This window comes from Lemur catta, chromosome 1 (assembly GCF_020740605.2).
Source record: "Lemur catta isolate mLemCat1 chromosome 1, mLemCat1.pri, whole genome shotgun sequence".
Taxonomy (NCBI): domain Eukaryota; kingdom Metazoa; phylum Chordata; class Mammalia; order Primates; family Lemuridae; genus Lemur; species Lemur catta.
Window position 1 is genome coordinate 235,619,944 of NC_059128.1, and position 19,386 is coordinate 235,639,329.

At 39.1% G+C, this 19,386-nt stretch overlaps 1 protein-coding gene across 7 annotated transcripts in view; it reads right to left on the reverse strand.

Moving 5' to 3' along the window:
* Nucleotides 1–13,627, reverse strand: part of BBX (BBX high mobility group box domain containing) — a 262,244-nt gene extending 248,617 nt beyond the window's left edge. For 2 of the 7 annotated variants that reach the window (XM_045540360.1, XM_045540353.1), the window contains exons 1-2: nucleotides 13,456–13,627; nucleotides 10,176–10,247 (exon numbers count right to left, since the gene is read on the reverse strand). The gene's annotated coding sequence lies outside the window, so the exon portion shown is untranslated. The other 5 variants (XM_045540356.1, XM_045540357.1, XM_045540354.1 and 2 more) reach the window with 5 other exon arrangements.
* Nucleotides 13,628–19,386: the final 5,759 nt, after the last annotated feature.

Below are 19,386 nucleotides of genomic sequence, written 5' to 3' on the forward strand. Positions count from 1 at the left end.
TAATGGCAGATAGAGACATATCTACATTTCTATACCAGATATACTAACTGAAGAGAAAGCTGACTAAACATCAGCTTAGATCAGAGATAGAAAAAGCCCCAGAAGACTGTGGCACTGCAGATAGGCAGTCTTAAGCCTGGAATGATCACTTAGTAGCTGTGTGACCTCAGAGAAGTTATTTAACCTGAAACTTAGTTTTCTCATCATTAAAATAGGGTACTTCTCATCAGAAAGTTGTTGTGAAAAATAAACGAGCAGTACAAATAAACCTTGTACCTCATCAGGAGGCCCTCAGTCCAGATTATCTTTCTCCCTTCTTCCCAAAGTAAAATACTACTTGGAAAACTCTTCTAAAAACCACATTCAACTTTCCCTGAAGTACAAATGAAACTGTGTTGTCATTCTATCAATTTAAAAAATAAAAATGTCTGAATAAGGAGTTTACTTCACTTTATTTCATAAAAACACCAGGTGTCTTTATTTCACATAGCCCTGCTAAAGTTCCCTCATAATCCCTTTCTAACTGACAGTAGGAAAGTGTGGAAACGTATAAGTCTCAAACTCATTTATGAACAATTTTATCATATGGGCAGTGATAAACACTGAAAGGACTCAAAAAATGCAAACAAATCTTTAAAAGAAAGTTTACCTCCACATTACCATTCTAAAATATTTGTAGGCAGTGTCACAGATGCATATTACTGAATACAATAGGCTGAGAGAGAAAAAGAAGAGGTGGGAGAGGGAGGGAAGGGTGGGAGGGGGAAGGGGAAGGAAGAGAGGGAGAGATGGGAAGGAAGGGAATAGGAGGAGGAAAGAAAAGAAGAAAACAATATTTCAGTAACTCAAAAGATAATCAAAGTTTGACAGCAGGATGTAGAAAATTATTTTCTCATTTTGTGCCATGCTCTACCACGTTCCCTTTGCAGTCAATGAGAACTCTACACTTGGGTGAGTTTTGAGAGGTACACCAATAGCTGAAAACCAACTCAGCATTTTTGAATATTAAAAGAATCCGGCATTGCTAACAAAACTCCCTCTGAATTACTCAATCTGTGGCCTTCCTACACCAAGGAATGTAGTCACGTAAATAAATAATGAAAGTCATATCAATAAACAATTCTTTAGCATTAACAGTTTCAGTCTAATACCCAATGAAGACTGACTGAAATCTTATCATAACAACGAACTAGAGAAATCGATTACTTTATTCCTAAAGTATCATATAGACTCTTCCCCATGGCATACTTTTCATTTTTCTATAGTAGTTTCACAGGAAATTAAAAGTAAAAGGCATGATCTTAACATTTCACAATTAATTATTGAAGATAAAGGTATCTAGAACCTCCATAAAACATAACCTGAAAAACATTCTCACATGAGAATAGACTAAATTTGCAGAAAACACTTTCTATTCTTATTTTCCTGATAGATGGAAAGAAACAAGAGCAAGTGGTAATAAAGGAAATATAACCCCTTCCTGAATCCTCTAATAACAGCAAACTATAATGAAACCAGCCTAAATTTTGTTCAGTGTTATGCAAAAAACATTCAACATGGTAGAGGTTTCAAATGTTATGTAGATTTTAGTATGTGTTTAATAAAACTAAAAACTATAACAACAACAAACGAATCATAATATCCAAATGGAATACATGAGGTTCGTTGAAATGTGAACTAAAAAGCCTCTGTGTGTGCTTAAGCTTTCCTTATCTGTGAGCCTTTCACTCACTCAACTTAGGTGGCACAAATGACATTAACTACTACCATTTTGCTCATCTAATTTTATATCCTCTTAGGCCTTACTCCCTTAGATTTGGAGCCACAGAGCTTCAACCAGACCATTTGATTGAGTTAATATATAATGTTAAAAACTCTTCCATGATTCACCAGTTTGCAATGAACTCAAAATATTCAGATGATCAGTGACCAAAATTGGCAAAAGAACTTTCACTGGGTTAAACGGATAGGAATATCAAATAATTTCACTCTGTAGATTAAAGAAGTTAATACAGTAGGATCACAATCCCTTATTTAAAATCTGTAGCTCCAGATATGTTTGAGGATTCTGATTTTTGTTAGTTTTAAAAAGGTAAAGCAATGCATATAACACATATTATGTAACATTCCCAGCTAGATCTAGGATAACAGCTCAAAACCAATCAATCAATACTGTTATTTCTACAGCAAAAAAGTATTAGGATATTAAGTATGAAATGTCCAATTTCCTTAAAGAACTAAGTTTGACAGTTGATATTGCTGACATTTCACTTTGACACTTCGTTTTATTTTTATTGTGAAGATACATCCTCATTCTTTCAAATGCATGGTTTAGCTTATGATTATCTTTCAAAAAAATTTTAGAGAAATTTTTGTGAAACCATGGATAAGTCAAAAATTCACGTTATTTTCAAATGAGTCCTCTCGTGGAACAAATGTAGTGCAGACAGCTCGAAATATCGAAGTGTTTGGGAAGGATGTGCCTAACGAACACAGTATATCGATGGTTTGAGAAGTTCCATTCTGGTGATTTTAATCTTGAAAAGGAGCCACCTCAGTGACCTGAGATCAAGGTGGATAAGGATGAGCTGAAAGCTGTAGTGGTGGCGAATCCATCTCAAACTATACATGAATTAGCAGCAAGTTTTGATGTTACTAGTCCAACAATATTGAACGATTTGAAACAAATCGGCAAGGTAAAGAAGCTGGATATATGGGTACCGCATGAATTAAAAGCTCGTCAGAACAGAAATCATCTCAAAGCTTGCTTTTATTTGCTGTCACGACATAAAGGTGAAGTATCTGTATACCATGTTGTTACGTGTGATGAAAAATAGATTCTTTTTGACAGTTTCAAGTATTCAGCACAATGGTTGGAATAAAGATGAAGTGCTGAAACACAGTCCAAAACTGAATATTAATCAAAAAAAGCTAATGGTGTCTGTTGGTCCAGCGCTGGTATTAGCCACTACAGCTTCATGAACCTTGGTCAATCTATTACAGTGGATGTCTACGGCAACCAACTGGACAAAATGATGAGGATGTTTGTGATTAAGCAGGCAAGACTGGTCAACAGAGAAAGGCCAATCTTCTTGCAAGACAACACTGGACCACATGTCGCACAAACAATGCTGCTCAAACTACAAAGGCTGGACTTGGAAACTCTGTCATCCACTGTATTCATCAGACTTTGCACCAACTGACTATATCACTTTTTTCAGGTTTTAGACCACTTCTTGCAAGGAAAAATATTCAATTCTCAACAAATGGTAGAAAACACTTTTTGCAATTTCATCACCACTTGCTCTCCAGGCTTCTTCACTGCTAGCATAAACAAGCTACCATTAAGAAGACAAAACTGTGCCAACAGTTTAGGCACATACTTTGATTAATTATACTGCTTCTTAACATATAATAAACTAAACTTTTGATTCAAAACTGGACATTTCATATTTAATGATCCAATAAAAATATTCCTTCTAAGTGGGCTTAAAAACTACTTCAAGCAGTCCTATGAAAGTTTGGGTTAGGTTGGGCTACCAAATGAATTCTGACACCAAACTTTTGGAGGGGAAAAAAAACTTTTAGTTTGTCAGAGCTTTTTATTTTACTTTTTTTTATCTTTGTTTTTTTTTTTGAGACAGAGTCTCACTGTCTCACCCCGAGTAGAGTGCAGTGGCGTCATCATAGCTCACTGCAACCTCAAACTCCTAGGCTCAAGCGATCCTCCTGCCTCAGCCTCCCAAGCAGCTGGGACTCTAGGTGCATCATAACGTCCAGCTAATTTTCTATTTTTTTAGTAGAGACAGGGTCTCACTCTTGCTCAAGCTGGTCTCAAACTCCTGAATTCAAGCAATCCTCCAGTCTTGGCCTCCCAGAGTGCTAAGATTACAGTTATGAGCCACGGCACTCAGCCTGTCAAAGCTTTTTAAATAAAGGATTGTGAATCTATTTCCAATACTACTATACATCAAAGTATGTACAAAGGCATTTTCAAAATATACAGAGTTTATAAATTTATCAGCAATCAAAAAAGTATGGCAAATTAAAGTTTAGCAAAGCCAACGATATTCCTGGCAAATATAACCTTAAGAATTAGGAAATGCAAAAGTTACTTAATTTTAATACTCAAATAAATTAAATGATTGTTAAGACTACTTAAAAAAATTTCTATGTTAGCAGCAATGTGTATTTGAGTAAGACAGCACTGTTTGAGAACCCTGATACCTGTAGTCTTATGTACTTTCTTCATATTTAACCACATTTGCATTTTCCTTAGCCTTTGGTTTTCACATTGCTTGAGATTTCAGGGATTTGGTGTATTTCCCATTTATCTTCTCCTTAGCTTGCTCCTCTTTTTTTATTTAAATGCCTATTTTGTGCAATGTAATTTGTTAAGCACTACATATTTAACACTTCTCGATCTTCAGGCCTTGACACAAGGATGTTTTAATTGTTTCTGAGGCGTGCCCTAAGTAATTAGTTAGAACATTTAAAGTACCATAGTTTACAAACAATTTTACATGCGTATAAGTATATTCAAGGTTTTCATTATGATAACATCATACTCACTTACATTCTGATATGCTTTCTTGATTTAACAAAAAAAGGGGGAGTAGCTTTATCACACTGTCAACTACCTATAAAACCCACAGCATAATTTACCTATGTCTTTTAACCAGAGAAATCATAATGTCCCCCATGTAAACATCAGTCACACATATCTTGATGGAAGAAAGTGAGAACTGATGCTCTAAAACATTCTAATATGTATCAAAGTTACCAAAGAATGCTCAGTGCTGTCTAGCCACTAATCACCTTAAAATATGAAAAGAGCTGTTCTCCTATCTTATACTACGCCTTTTAAAAGAACTGGGAAAATCATTCTCCAAACCTGAAGGAGCACTGGACTTTACTGTGCTATGCCTCAGCTTTTCTTTTCTTTTCTCTTTCTGGTTATTCTTACTATTTCCTTCTCTAACAAATTACTTATCCAGGACTTCATATCTAGTTAAAAACGTACCAGTGATTGATGATACCAGAGTTAAGAATCACTTTAGAGAAAAGAAAAACTAAAAGCCAGAGCTTTGAGAAATTTCAAACAGTGGGGGTTGGAGTGAAGTGAGCTATAACATAAAAACAGATACTATATATTGAGTGCTAACTATGAATAAGGGTCATTACATACATTGTCTTGTGTAATTCTCACATAACTGTATGATAAATATTAATATGCATATTTTACACATATAAGAATGAAAGTGTAAGAGATGAGAAGTGACATGCCCAGAGTCCCTCAGCTGCTAGGCAATAGAGGCAGGAGTGGAACGTAGGGCTCTTTGGCTGCAAAGCCTCTGCTCCTTGTACTACATCTGCTACTACAGGAATACCTACAGGGGGTAATAAGGGCCCTCTCAGTTTTGCAAACATGCTGATTCTGAAATACAGCCAACCAATGGTGAAGCTGGAAGAGACCTCAGTAGTCAATGAACTCTAACCCCACCTTCAGAGCATGACTCCCACTCAATCTTTAGCCATCTGTCCCTTCTACCAGAGTTTCTCAAAGTTAAGTCAGAGAATCTTCCACCTGCTTTAGAATCACGTTATGTATCAGCTAAAATCTATTCTTTGACCCCACCCGAGAAACACTGAATCAGACTATCTGGCAATGGGGCCTAGGTACCTCCATTTTAACAAGCATTCTAGGTTGGTGTTTTTCAAACTGTAAGTTACAAAATCAATTTAATGGATGACATCCAGTATTTTTTGTTTAATAAAACTGCTTGGAACAGATTATATTTATAAAGATTAGTTAGGAATAGAAAATATCAGAGGGTACTGCAGTTTGTACTATTTCAGAAAACTTTTGTTTCAATTCTTTTATGTGGATTGGGATATAAAGGATATTTTAACCATATAGCTCAGTCAAAAACATTTGAGAAATACAGCTGTTTTAAAAAAATTTTATCCTCATTGTTATTTCACCTTTAAAATAAGTTATTGGGGCCAGGCACAGTGGCTCACACCTGTAAGCCCAGCACTCCGTGATGCCGAGGCAGGAGGATCACTTGAGGCTAGGAGTTCTAGACCAGCCTGAACAACATAGTGAGACCCTATCTCTACAAAAAATAATAAAATTAGCCAGGTATGACGGTGCACACCTGTAGTCCCAGCTACTCGGGAGGTTCAGGTGGGAGGATTGCTTGAGCTGAAGAGTTCGAGGCTGCAGCGAGCTATGATCATGCCAATGCACTTCAACCTGGGCAACAGAATAAGAGACCCCATCTCTTTAAAAAAAAAAAAAAGTTATTGGCCTTTTATTTAATTATTCCTTTTATAAAAAACACAACTTGGTATGTTCTTTTTAGGATCTCAGTTATTCCATTCCTGAGGCTTCAGTTTTATTCCCTGATCTTTTCATCCAAAGACCATGTTTAACTATTAGTTTAATTATTTAATCAACATTTTTAAATGTTTTTAATTTTTTAAGATTTCATAAAATCCAACTCATTCTTACTGATTTTTACTTTGTGTTTTACACAACCTTCTCAATATCTGAAGTTATTTCACTACCTAGGTTCTTGAACTAACTCACATAATTTCAACTTATTAAGTTTACATTTTGGTAGGTGTGTCAATGCTTCATGGTCTATATTTAATCCTTTGACTCTTTCATTTTCTCATCCTCTCATCTTCTATCTATGTATGTATCCTTTTAGATATAATTCTTTACTGGCTTGCCTTCTCTTGCATTCCCTTGTGTAACTGGCACTTATTTCAATTCTTACCTTATCTTTCTCTTTGAAAGGAAAAAAAAAACGAAAACAATCCCCATTAATACATGAGGATTTTCTGAGTATATCTCTACACTTTTAAAATAATGTACTGGCATTTCAAGAAACTGTAATTGCCTTCTAAAGGATAATATGATCACATATGAATGTTGAGTGAAGTTGTAATCCAAAAGTGCTTTCCTTGGGTATGCTTTAAAATATAGAAATATCTACAATTCGACACAGTATGTGATGACTGCCCTTGAGGTAGTACAGACGCACGGATTGAATTATAGTCACACAATCTTCAAGGTGGAAGAACCTCCATTCAGTCTTAGCCTTAGTCTTTACTTACTACCTTCAGAGCAGTGTTTCACAAAGTACAGCCTGAGGATGGCCTGCATCTGATTACCTGGGACACTCGATAAAACAAAGCAGTAAAATTACAATGTTTTTACTGAAGTTGGGTATGTTTTCATTTCATAGTGAGAGGAAGGAATGTGACTAGAAATATAGGAGAAATACCACTCAGACTGATTTTTAAAGGTGACTTTATTGGTAAAATGTTAAAAAATGAGGAGGACTTCAAACTACAAATTCATGGAAAGTGTCTTCTTCTTAAAGTACCTGCTTAAGTTTAAATCTTAAAACATAAGTGGTGGTGAAATATGTCAAAATTAACTGTCTAAACTTAATAATTTAGAATAGTTAAATATCACAGTTGTAAACATTTTTGTACTTTTGTAAGACATTAATAATAATTTCAGGGATTTCCTTTAGTACAGCAAAAACAGGCACATCTGTAATGAGACTGTTTTCAAAAAGTTTTTTTACATAGATTGAGCTGTGCAACCTTTATTATTTCTAGTAAAGATTTCTAATATAAAAGTAATTGATATTCATGACAAGATCCACTTAAAAATATAGCCCTTGCTTTAATAAATGTTCTTTATGAAATGTAGGAAAATGTATACTTTAAGTATGCTGGTTAATGACTAATAATTAGAAATTGTTTGTGATTTTATTGAAAAGTATGGCTTTATAAATACTTTAGCCACTAAGTTAGATTTTCAGGAGTTGTGCCATATTATTTTCAGACCTTTTGTTCCTTCTTTTTTACTATGTATAGAAAAACTTATCAATTACATAGTTAATTTCAGCACAGGCCAATCATAATTATATATGCCTCCTGGCTCTCACTCAAAGCTTTTAAATTCAAAGTCTAAACAAATCTGTTTCAATGGATTAAGTATAAAGATCAGGTCTATAAGGTCAAAGGTGCTACATATGCACTTTTCAAAATATGTTACAAGCCAAACAATCTCAAAAACTCTTAAATCTGAGACTTTTTTTTAACAAAATTTGGATACAAAGATCAAGATAGATTTTTTTTAAAGTCTCAAAAATTACAAATTTTAAAAAATATTTAAGTCTCTAATAGAAGATTCTCCCTAAAACTGCCACAGTACCTTTGAATAGGTGGAAGAGCCACCTTTTCATTAGCTAGCATTAAATGTAAAATGCAAATTAAGGCTTCAGTTTCAAAAACAGAGATATGCAAATTTTTAAAAATGGGAAGTCTGGAAACTCTTGGAGATGGAGAAGCAAAAACTTCTTTAAGTTGTTATTTTGATAAGTAAGCCTCAAATCTAATAAATATATTTTAGATGCAAATAAGTGGTAATTCATTGTCAAAGTGACTTTTTTAGATCACTATTACAAGATTTACACTATCAAAACTACTTCATTGACTTCAAAGACCAAGACTGTTCTTGAAAATATTATTTTAATGAAGCAGTCATTCGATATCTAAAAGAAATACAAGAGCTCATCAGATTGCTTTTATTCTGGATATTACTAATTCCCATATTAATTTTTGAATTGGTCAAATATATTTCCGTGGGGAAAGAAGTAACATTAAAAGTTTCCTGTGGTCAAGAAAATAATGTGCCTCACATGTATAAATGTGGTGTTCTCTACTAATCAGGAATGCATTTTGAATACTCTTGCCATATGTTCAAAAATGAAAAATTTCTCTTCCAAACAAGCTTTAAAAAAATCAAATACACTTAATCTACATATTTTGGTGTGCACTAAATTCATCGTACAGAACCATCTCATTCCAACCACTCCAATTGGCCTGTTATGTACGTGACATATTCTGAATCTCCGATTGAACATACCAACTAATTAGTAGCAGCAGTAATGCAATGCTTACATTCCATAAAAAATGTTGGACACAGAAGTTATATAGATCATCTAAAGTCCACAGTAAAATCAGAGTATATTTTGTAAGCAGATGGAGACTACCAGAAAGGCCTGATCTTCAAACTCAATTCCTCCTAATACTAAGACAATATTTTGTTAATGTATACGATATCCCAGCAATCCAGGAAACAAAACAAAGTCCCTGAATTTTCTTTCATGAAAAACTGAATTCATTTTCATTCACAAAATACAATCTCCAAATTCACTATGGTAATATCACAAAGCACCACAACTGATTTATACAATTTAGTACCAACTAGTTTTCTTAACACAGGAGCAACTCAGAGTACCTGGAAATTCCTTTACAATGGAGGAGCAAACTTATAAGTTGGTTTTCTGCAGTTTGGGCTCACCATAATGCTTTCAAATGCTCTATAACCCTCCATTTTCACCTAAACCATTACCTCTCACAAACTTTTCAGACAGTGTCCCACACATATTTTGCAAATTTTTCCATTTGTGAGGCATATATCTGAAAAAGGCACTTAACAGGTCTCTAAGTAGCTGCTTATTATATATACAGACTACTTACTAAAATATTCCTAATTTCTCCTAATATATAAATTTTGAAGGAAATTATGATCTATTTCAAATCAAGCTAGTGCACTAAATGCTAGATTTACTACACTGCACAATCCACCCCTCCCCACCTCAAAAGTAACTGTTAGAAACATCACAGGTTACTCAAGAAAGAGAACCTAGGAGAGAGTAAGCAAATGTCAGTCACTATAATTAAAGAAGGCTTCTGCACAACACTTCCTTGGGTTTTTAATAATTCTCTACACACACACACTGCAATCTTTCTATAGTATTGCCTAGCATTAAATTCACTAGACCTTCAACTTTGTGTAAAATTTCATTATCAATTAAAATGTCTATTTGAAAGTAACTGTTGAAATGACAATCACTTGCAAATAAACAGGAAAGGAACATTTAAATTATCTTAAAATAATAGTAACCCGCAGCTGAATTCTAAACACTAAGAATCATAAATTGACTTCTGCTGTGGGAAACTCAGGACGACAAGGTTTCTGGGGTGTTGTAACCCCAATAAAGCATCTTCCTATGTCAACAATAAAGACCCTTATGTCATTACCAATAATCAATCATCCAGAGAAGAGTTTGCATACTTACCCAGGAAGGCAAATGGAAAGTACACAGGGAGGAAGATGAACTGCGGTAAAGCCTTTGTCATATGATAGTGACCTATAAAGTATCAAATAAAGGTACATCATCAGTATGGTAGAGCTTTACAATAGTAGAGTCCCAAGTCCTGTAACATCTATGAAAGAGGGGCGCAGAAGTCCAGCTAGCTCCCCATCAACCTCTCCCCTTTCTCCACTCCCCACCACTGGAGAACTGTGGGGACAGGAAAGGCAAAGAAGCTCTCTGTATTCAAAGGGCAGAGGCTGGGGGGGGGGCAGCCCAGCTGGCATTCCAGGGTGTCTCCAGCACCCTCGCTTCCTACTCCCCATATGTACAAAGAAGAAAGTTGATCCATTCCCACACGGAGATCATTCATCAACTTGCACAAGTGATCACCGCCCCCAGGACAAATACACCAGTAACCAAATCATAGCGATCGATAGGCAGCCCGAGCCTCGCCTTGCCCAGGAGCCGGCAGGAGGTGCCACCGCGGCGGCGGCAGCAGGGCCAGGTATCTCAGCCACCCAGTCTTGCAGACCTGGGCGGCCACAGCCGTCTCCCAAACGCCTGGTTCGGGTCACAATCCCGAGATTGGAGATCGGAACCGACCCGGGAAAACACATTCGCCAGAGCCCACAGCGACAAGTGCAGGGCCACCAGGTCTGTGAGGTCGGGTGGGGGTAGCTAGGAAACCAAGAGGGAGGAAGGGAGTGAGGGATCCCACCCCGGCTTTGTTGCTGGTCACCATCAAGTTTGCATCTTAGTACAAAATGTCGATCTTAAAGGCTGACAAGACAGAGACAGAGGCAGAGGGAGAAAGAGAAAGGGAATAGAGTCCATCTTGCTTTGGGGAAGAGGGGAGAGAAAAAAATGAAGTGCAAATCCCACACTCTGGGCGTAAAAGTCTTCTGAACACCTTTCCATAACGGAGGAGCAACGAGTGGGGTGTCCCCAAGCCCGTGCCTACTCGAACTGGCGGCGGTCTGGGCAGAAAACGCCTCCCTCTCCTCCTCTTCCTCCTCCTTCCCCTCCTCCTCCCTCTTCTCCTCCTCCTCCTCCTCCTCCTCCTCCTCCCGCGGGCCCGGCGAAGATCCCGCCGCCACTGCTTCTGCCTCCGCTGCCCCCCAGGGAGGCACCGCCGGCGCCCGGCCCGGCGCTGCCATTCGGGCTTGGACCGCGCGGCGCGCGTGGGGCTGGGCGCGGGGTGGCCGCGCGGGGACGTCCGCGCTGGGGACCCCCCGCACCCCTCGGCCGCCGGCTGGCTACAAAAGTCGCGCGAGCAGAGGTGGCGGCGGCGCGCAGGGGAGGGAGCGCGCGTGGGGGCCCCCACGCCGCGAGTGGGCAACCCCAGGGGATGGTGAAGAACGCCCCTCCCCGCGCGGGGAAAGTACCCCGGTCCCCGTCAGCCAGCCCGGGGAACGACAGCCCGGCGTCCGCGGCCGGGAGACGAGAACTGGACGTGTCATTAGCAGGACAGGCAATGGTTTCAAAGCCCCAGGCCAATGACCATTAGCAGAGGCAGAGCTCGCTCCGTCCCCATCCCCCACAACCTCCACCCACCTTCCCCTTCGCACCCCCCCCACCTCCACCCCACCTCGCGAAACTTTTCAACAAGATCCACCTGGACTAATTCGGCCCCAAACAGTTAAAATATTGACTAGACCCTACACACCGGGAAGGAAGGGGAATACATGTTTTATTTTCCTTTCTACAGAAAGGAAAGCAAAAAATAGCTTCTCTCTCTGTCTCTCCCTCTCCCCCCCCCTCTGTCGTACATGTTGTGTCTTAGCTTTTTGCATCGTTTCGTTTTACCTTCCTCATTTAGCAGAAATGATCGCGGATATTTCACACGTAAACGTGTTCCAGATTCTTGGATTCAGGGTCCTTGTAAATTACAGGACTCAGGTTCGGTCTCAGTTACGTTAAGTTTCATACAATACCAAAAAAATAAAAAATAATAATAAATTTCTGAGGGTGAGTGAGCGCGACGAGGTGGAGGAGGAAAAGAAACCTCGAGTCTGATTTCTGTAATTTACTAGCGACCCGGATCGCGGCAAATAACAGTATAACACGAGTCTGGCTTAAGAGGGCTTGGGAGCTCTTTCTAGAGGCATCGACCCCATCCCCGGATAAAGGATCTGCAAGTTTTCTGTCATCGCGACCATGCAAAGCCATAACTTACCTTCAGAAATAAGACTTTAAACAGCCAAGGCCTTCCTCCTCCCCTCCACCGCCACCCTCAGCCTCGCTCTCTCCACCTTAAACTTATTGACACAACATAATCCCACATTCAAGCAAAATCCTGACACAGCCTCCCTCCTCCTCTTCCCCCTCGTTCTCTCTCTCCCTCTCTGTCTCTCTCGCGCTCTCTCTCTCCCTCTCTCGCTGCTCTCGCTCTCTCCCCCCTGCCCTCCCCCTTCTCTCTCCCCTTCTCCCTCGCCCTCTTCCCCCTCTCCTCCTATTCTTCCTCCAGGCTACTCTGGCACTAAAACAGCACTTTCTCTACTCGCCGCGCATTTGGTTAGGGGTGGGGGGTGAGAGGGCACTGATCCGCGGGGCCGGAACACCCAAATCCCAACTCTCCAGATGAACGAGCAACTGGGCTGCTGTTCCCGGTCACCAACGCACACGAAACGTTCGATAAATCCACCGAGGGCTGGCTCCTCGTACCTTCCTCCCCTGCCCCTGCTCCCCAGGCCCCACCTCCCCGGCAGCCGAGACCAGGCTGGGCTCCACGTACTTTCGCCGAGATGAAGTTTGGGGCTCCCCGGGCGGCCACGAGCCGCCGCCGGCGTGAGGGCTCTGTTGTTGTTTTCCTGGGGCTGCTCCAGCCCGCGCCCCGGCTCCCTGCCCCTCTCGGGCGGCGCAGCCTGTGTGCCGAGAGGTGCTGGTTGCAAACGCAGCCTGGCACCGGCTGGCCTACTACTCCCCAGCCCGGCCCCCAGCCTCCCGCTCGCAGGGCACTGCCTCGGCGCCCCCCGGCCCCTCGGCCCCCGCCGGCGCGGCCGCCGCGACCCTCGCCCCCGACCTCTCCCGACCCAAAGTTTTGGCGGAGGGGGAAAGTGCCCAGGGAGCGGGCCGGCTGGCGGCGGCTCCGGACGCGCGGGGTTCCCTCCGTCTTCCTCAAGTCCACCCTACCGGCTGCCGCCGCTGCCGCTGCTCCTGCCGCGGAGTCCTTGGGGCTGCAGCCCGGCGGCTCGCAAGTGAGTAGGAAAACAGAAAGTGCGAGGAGAGCGCCCCGGGAGGGCTGGGGATTGGGGGCGCCTACCTCGCGGGCTCGCCGGGCGTGAGGGCGTGTGTGTGGCTCGCCCTCGGCGGCCAGTCAGGGTTTCTCTATGGGAAAGTGGAGAGGAGCTCGCGGAGCCGCTCTGCCTCCGCTTCACTGTACACTGCTCCACATACAGTACATGCAACCCGGAGAGACTGAAAACATTCATTTTATATAAGGCAGCCCGCCATTGGCCCGCGCCGTGACGGACAGGCCGCGCAGCCAAACAGAAGGCCCGTTACACCCAAACACACGCACACATACACACATTTTACAGAGACACACAAAGATCATCACATTTTCTATTTTCTAATGTTCGGGACCTGTAGACAGTGGGAGAGGACAGGTAGAGAGGCCCAGCAGAGTGGGGTGAGGAGGAATAACCACGTCTGCGCCAAGTTGCTACGCTTGAAACTGGTGTCCTTTTGACTTGGGAGGGTTATGGTAATAAACTACAACTCCACTGGATATGGAAGTGGGTTTTTTTTTTAATCGCTGCCTTTTGGTGCCCCGTGGAAGAGGCTTGCATTGTGTTATGATTTTACAGCCTGACCTGGCTAACAAGTGGCTAAGAAAGGCTTTTATCAGCTCGGATTTCTTTTGTCAATGGGTTAGCTCTCACATAGGCCAAAATAGTGCAAGATAAGTTTATTAGCACTATAATGCATTGAGGTGGTTAATGCCTTATTCGTACGTAAATTCAGAAAAATCAATACAGCAACACACAGAAACAAAGATAAACATAGTGCTGAAATATCAAACTACTTTTAGCTGGTCGGAGGACTGCGATCACGTGTGTGGACATGCAAACTGTTCTATAAGGTAGAATAAGTCATGGAAATTGGCTATTGTCCCTTTGCCTTAAAAAAAAAAAAGACCTTTTTTTTCAATATATACAAGGTTTATATTTTGCATATTATATATAAATATATGATCTTTACTTTAAATATTTCACATCATATGTGGGATGACTTTTAGAGATGACGCACCTGAGAGCTGGTCTTTCCGATTTTTTTTGTATGATGCGTCTTTGGCAGATTATATTTGACAGTCCAATATAAACAAATCAACAGGTTGCTGGGAGAAGGCCAAAGCTGGAAATTAGGAGGAATAAATTCTAGACTAAACTCTTAAACTAACTAGCTGAGCAATTTTGAGCAAATTACTTAGCCTCTTTAATGCTCAGAGTTGGTTTTGATTTTTGTTTTAAGATTAAAATAAAAGCTTTTCCCAGAGTCCCTTCATCAAATGTTTAGTCAGCATCTACTATGTGCGGGGTATTATCTTAGACTTAGATGTTTTCTTAAGGTTCCTTCTGATTTAAGGGTCTATGAATTATTCTTAAATACAAACATTTTGAAGATTAACACTACAATTTTATGGTTGACATGCATATCTCTAAAACTTAAAGGAAACCTGAATATGAAAACTTATTTCAAAATCACCTTTTATTTTCTTGATGCTATCTTAAGGTTTTTCTCTCACACCCATAAAGTTATCACAAGAGTATTTGTGTGTGTGTGTGTGTGTGTGTGTTTAAGAAGAGGAAAGAGAAACAGATACAGAGACAACTTAAGTTTATAAAGTTTAGAAAACAAAGTAGTATATAGAAATGTGATGTTTATTTTTTAGGGGACAATTATTTTTAAAAGGAAAAGTATATAAAATCACAGCATTTTAAACTGATAATATTAATGACACTTTGCATTTAGTTGACAGAAGGAACAAAACGTTCTTTATCCACACTACACTGCACTGAAGTTGGTGCTAAGTATTCTTATCTCTATTTTACTCATAAGAGAAATAAGGCAGGGACGAATTATCCAGCCTGCTCCATGTTACACAGAGTGACAATGAAGAAGGAACTTAAGCCCAGAACTTTTAATACTCAGCACAGATTTTGAGTAACTTGACAGCCCCTCTTTCCAAATGATAAACTTCAGGGACAAAAGACAGATGGAAGAAAAATCGGAAAAACTTTCTTAGAATTTCACTGTGCTCCTTTTTGAAGAGGAAAAAAGCTCAACAGCAATTGCTATATTTAATTGCTAAGGAAATGTGCATTATTCCCTAGTATATGTATTTTATGAAAACTATTAAAGACTAGCCCACTCCCCACCCCTATTCCTAACCCTCAGCCATTAGGAAGACATTCTTCTTCATTTTTTTTTTTTTTTTTTTTTGTGGTCACAGGATATTTTTGTTGAATTACACTTAGCTTAACAGAGTTATTTAGAGCTATGGTCTTCAAACTTTTTTTTTTTTTTAAGACTAGTCAAGTGCAGTAGTGAGGAGGGGGGAAAGTAGTAGAACAAGGAGTCCAATCTGTAACTGACTGTGAACAATCAAGTGAGATAACTCACTACCTTCGGACCAGCTGTCTTCAAACTTTTAGATCATGCATTGCTATCATTAAAATGTTTTGAGTATGTAGCCTCAATATATGTATATTTGTGCATACATTAAAAATGTACCACTGTGTGGATATACTATTCAGTATTATAAATCATATACTCACAAAAACAAAATTTAAAAGCATGAGATAAAAATAAAATTAAATAAGAATTTTAAGTTTGTCCACAGTCCATAGGAGCATGGATTCCTATGGTAGAGAATAAGCACGTGCCCCAGGGTTTTGAATTCCAGTTTTGAGACTTCTAGTGCAAGGTGCTAACTGACCAGGACTGATGCAGGAGAGCATAAAGAAGTGCACTGAGGTGACTTCATGCAAATCACTATTCCTCCTGGAGAACTGGTATGTCCACAGGGACTTTAGATTGGGAGAATGACACTTTTTTTTAATACTTATGATATATTGATTGTATATTTGTATTGGGCATTATGTTGCGATATAAGCCATTTCTCAATATTCTTTTGCAGAACATTTATTGAGAGGGTTCTATGTGCTAGGCACTTGTGCATACCAGATGCTAGAAAAGGAAAATTGCCTGCTCCTTGGAGAAGCAATGGAATTGGATTCCATTGATGGATAGGGCCTCACCACTAAGTAAGGAAAGGACGCTTAGAACTAACTTTAGTGTAGTATTTTACCATTTTGGAAATACTTTTTAGACTTTTATTAGCTCATTTGAGACTAAATATCAGGAAATTTTAAATGCCAGTGGTGATCAAAAATTAAAAATTTTATCAGGATAAATCATAGCTTTCCTATAGTTTATTTAATTTTTGTAATGTAGAATTACAAAAATAAACACAACTGTTGGTTACCTAGGTAAAATGGCATTAAAAAAAGGTCTACCAACACTTTTTCTTTCTTGTTTCCACATTCAATGACCAATCACAGGTTGAGCTCACATAGGTAGCATATTCCTCTTTCTCATGGCCCTGATTGTCTATTTTTTTTCATTTTATTTTATATGAGTCCTTTGTTGTAAGTAACATAAAATAATTTTGGGAAAGTAAATTTAAATATACGTGTAAATGTGTATGTACAAGCATGTATATTGTTTAAATATATCTATAAATAACATTTTATTTCCTTATTTATGTAGGACTTCTTTATACAATCCTAGTTCAAATCCTGATTTTGCTACTTTATAGTTGTGTAACCTTGGAAAAAATTCCTTTATCACTCTAAGACTATTTCCTTGTTTATGAAATGGGAATAAGAGTAATCATAAGTGAAATAATACATATAAAATTCTTGGGCCTAGAACATACTAAGCATTCAATCAATATTGTTTTTATTTATCTTTCACACATATGAGCCAATGACAGCTGCTTTACAGAAAGTTTTCTAAGACTTAACTATCATTTCAAATGGAGTTTATGGAACTGATTACAACTTACTTGCCCAGTGTTTGCAATTTCCTTTTAGCCTACACTCTACCAGCTTCACCATCTCTGCACATAAAAGAGATGTCAGCCTGATCCCAGGATAAAGCAAACATCTTATTGAGTGGGCATTATTAAGCACCTAAAAAAGCAAACTTGTAATAAAGCAGTCCATGAAACAAGCCTTATTTTGTGCATTGAAACTCTAGATAGTTACAGTGATGGGGGTCTGCCTTACGTAACGATTTATGACTTATACTTGACCTTGCTGAGCTTCACTTTTTTTTTCTTTCTCTGTAAGAGAAAAATAGAGAAAAATCATACCTATCTCCTCGGGGACAATGCAAAGGGAGTAAATGTTGGAAGTTGGATAGTTAGACTACTTTCTGCACCAATGCAGAAATCACAATCTTGAAGAGAACCAACTTATACTGAGTACCAGCAGACATGGGGACAAGAAAAAGGAGAACCCTGATTTCTTAGGGTGATGCTTGGCAAAACCTCTTGGAATGCTCATTCTCCCATGATCTTCTGTAGCATTTTATCTCTGTTACTCTTATGGCCTCAAATACTTTGCCTTGTATTACATTATTTATGTATTGATAGAGATCTTTATTTAATTGCAGACACCTTAAGGAAAACGGTGATGTCTCCTTCAATGTTTTGTTTTCCATCAGTGTCTAGAACAGTAACTAGTATATTGCCTAACATGTGAAACAGTAACTCTACAAAGATTTATAAAATAAATGGAAAAAACAAGCAAAAACAAACACACAAAAAGACCATAAATTCTAAGAAAGCTTAGAATCCAGAGATAAGAGAGGTGTCAGAAAAGGTTGGGAGTCCCAGGTATATGGTCAACAAAACTTACGTTATAGGCATAATAAGTTATACTTGCATATTGTTTTAATTTTCTAAATCACTCTTACATCTGAGATAGCCTAGCATTAACTCACCAAAATGTACATGAGGTAGGTGAGACAAATAAAGTCCTTTTTAAAAATGAAAAAATTGAAGCAAGGAAAGGTTAAATGATTCCCTCAATATTATACAGTTAGTAGCAGAACTGGGTTAGTGCAAAGGTCCTGCATTCCTAGTTCTGGAAGTCCTTTTATTGGTGGGAGAAAGAGTAGAGTCACCAAGGAGTATCTTAAGGATCATCTCATAAAAATAGATCTCTAAGTGGACAATGACTTTACGCTAATGGATCTGATCATCAAATCAGTATGCTTTAGTATTAGCAGGGAGGTTCTTCTAGCCACCATCCCATTAGAAGTTTCAATATCCCTAACCAAGAATTTCTGCTATGACATTTCCCAGTCCTAGGAACTCCCTTCTTCCCAAAACAGTCTATTTCATTTCATCTTCTGACAGTTTTGACCGCAACGGAATTCTTCCCAAATTTAACATAACTTCGCAACTTTTAAGATCATACATTGTTCCTTTTTCTTTTCCCTTGGGACTACACAGAACACTCTAATCCCTCTTACATGTGGCACTTCAAATAAGTGAAGAATGCTAACTCGACTACCTCCTTGCCTTGAGTTGTGCCTTTTCCAAGCTAATAGTCGCAAGTCTTTAAAACATTTTTCTAAGGCACCATTCTTGATTCTTAGTCTCTTCTCAAACCCTGCCTAATGTCTTTGTGGATGTGTTCCTCCAAGTGTGATATCCAGAGCAGGTGGGAGCTGAGCAGTGTGCGGTACAGCATGACCATGGCTCCTTGATACAATATTTCTATTAATGCAGCCTAAGATAGAATTTGCCTTTTTGGCAGCCATTCAGCCACAAATCACTCCCCTGACCCTATTGTTTTTATTCTGAAAAAAAAAAAAAAAAAAAAAAAGATGTTTTTGAAATGTGAGCTGCCAAGCCATGTCTCCTTAATTCTATACTGTATATTTTGGGGAAATTGAGGCATAAGGCTTTATAATCCTGGTTAAAAACAAAGTCTTTGGAATTATGCCAACATGGGTTAATATCTTGACTCCAACACTTACTAACTTTGAACTTGGAAAAATTATATAACTCCCTTTTGCTTTAATTCCTCTTGTACAAAAAGGATGATAATAATATACCTCATAAGGTTATTATAAGAATTAAATAAAATATGTAAAATATTTAAAACAGTGCTTG